The sequence below is a fragment of the Tupaia chinensis genome, unplaced genomic scaffold (assembly GCF_000334495.1).
Source record: "Tupaia chinensis unplaced genomic scaffold, TupChi_1.0 Scaffold138665_1, whole genome shotgun sequence".
NCBI classification, from domain to species: Eukaryota; Metazoa; Chordata; class Mammalia; order Scandentia; family Tupaiidae; genus Tupaia; species Tupaia belangeri.
Genome location: NW_006198557.1, coordinates 1,333,270 through 1,335,659, shown reverse-complemented (window position 1 = coordinate 1,335,659; position 2,390 = coordinate 1,333,270).

Sequence of the window (2,390 nt, the reverse complement as noted above, 5' to 3'; positions counted from 1 at the left end):
GGGGCCTGCGCCGCCCGGGACTGCAGACTTGGAGCCAGCGTGCGGGCCATGGCCACCACCGCAGGTGAGCAGCGCGGGGCGCCCGAGGGGACACGTCCGGGGAGCTGGCCACTGAGGCTCGGCCGGTTCCCGAGAGGGAGGGCGCTGAGCGGGAACGCGTGGTGCACCCAGACTTCCTCGGCCGGGGCCGAGGCCGCTCGTAGTCGGTCTGCCCGCGGGAGGGGAGCGGACCATTTTCCGGATTGGAAAGCTGAGGCTGGGAGGCATATGACCAGGGCACCACTCCGGGGCTCGAGCTCCCCCACGCCGTGTCCCGGGCACTGGTGCACGTCCTCACAGTGACCACATGGAGGTAGAATTGAGCAGGAAAGGGGCCGGGGGCGAGGGGGTGCGTAGTGGGCAGGGGCCTCTCCCAGGCAGGACCACAGGACAGGAGGAGTGAGGGAGAGCTTAGAACTTCGGGCACTGGGCGTGCATGCCCAAAACCCGGAGAGGAGATTGGAGAAGGGATTGTGGCAGGGCCAATCCCCCTGGGGGGTGACTTCTTGCCTTCTGTCTCTCTGTTCGGTGAGAGCACAAGGCATATAATGAAGCCCTAAAAGAACGTCGGGCTTGTGAGCAGCCGGGAATCCAGTGTGGGAAGGCAGCAGGGAATGAGTCATGGGAGTCATGGGAGTCCTGGGAGCCGAGCTACAAGGGGCGGGAGGATAGGCCATGTGGGATGAGGGGCAGAGGCAGCAGCCCGGAGGCGACATGAGCTTTACGAGTAGAGGGGACACGGCTCGCTGCTCGCGGGCGCCCTCTGGTGGCGGAGGGAAAGACAAGTGAAGGCAGAAACGCTGGGTGGTGGGGGCCGGACGCGTAGCCGCGGAGGAAGACGTTTCCGACTGTAGTGGGGCTGGGACTCTTGGGCTCCATGCAGCGACCCCCGGTCCTTCAGCGGAGAACCCGGGAGAGCCTAGTAAACTCTGCTGAATGAAAAGCGCCTGGCTCTCCCCTCGGATTCCATCTGCAGGAAGGAGCCCGGAGGGCAGGTGGTGGGGCAGTGGTCATGCAACTGGACCCACACCAGAAGGCCCTGGGCTCGAGTTCCAGGCCCTCCGTGAGCGTGTTGGGTGTGCACCTGTGTGCCCACGACCCAGCCTAGCTCAGAGACCCTGCTTTCAGAAGAAATACAATTTTAAAAACTTCTTTTCAGAATTATTTTAACTTGGGACCACCAGTTGGCGTAAATGGCTGTGTCGCTGGACTCCCATGTAGTCGACCGCGGTTCGAGTCCCGGACCCGGTGGCTTAAACTCAACGCTGTGTGCGTGCATGGCCAAGATCCAGAGAGGAGAATGGAGAAGGGATTGTGGCGTGGCCATCCCCCCTGGGGGTGATTTCTCGCTTTCTGTCTCTCTCTTTCTGGCGAGTGCACAAGCCCTATAGCAAAAAGCCTCTCCAAAAAAAAAAAAAAAAATTATTTTAACTTTATTTTTTAAGGAATTACTTAATTTTATTCATTCTTCTTTTTTAATTTGACCAGAGAGAGAAAGAAAGTTAGAAAGCAAGCCACCCCTGGGACTTGAACCATGGTCAGCCATATGGGAGTGTCCAGCTCCTTAACCATTATTCCACCTACTGGTCCCCTATTTATTTATTTAAATTTGGCCAGAGAAGGACAGAACAAGGGAGAGAGGGAGGGAGGAAGGGAGGAGAGAGGGAAAGTGAGAAAGTGAGCTGCCTGATCTGGGATTCGAGCCACAGTTGGTCATGTGGGGTTCCAGTGTCCTTAACCACCACACCACAGGCCGGCCCCAACTTAAAAAAAAAAAGAAACAAAAAACAAAAAAACAACCTTTTAAAAGTGTTTTTTAAAAAAGATTTATTTATTTGAATTTGACCAGAGAAGGACAGTGTGTGTGAGAGGGACTGGAGCTGTGATTGGTCGACCACGGAGTCCAGCACCCTTAACCACGACGCCACCTGCCGGCCCCTTAAAAGTATGATTATTTTTAAAAAATAAAAATTAAAAGGTGCGAATCCCACAAGGCCAACAATGACTTGAATCCCAGCCCTGGCAGCTTGGAAAAGGCCCCAGGCTCACGTGCATGTGCCCCAGCTCCGGACAGGGTGGGAAGTGGACAAGGGGTTGCAGCCTGAGGGCCGCACAGTAGGGCCACGCTCGATCTCCCTCCCCTCCCGGTGGGAGGACGTGAAAAGAGCTAAGTGTCCCCCCCCCAGTGGCAGGGACCCAGCCGAAATGCCAAGGGCTCACACAGAGGGCGCGGTGACACTGCAGAGGTGGGCGGACGGGGCGCGCGCAGGAAGGACAGGGTGCAGCAGCGACACCTCCGCCCACAGGTGCCAAGCCCTGCCCGGACCACTTCACGGCGGGCGCCCGACCCC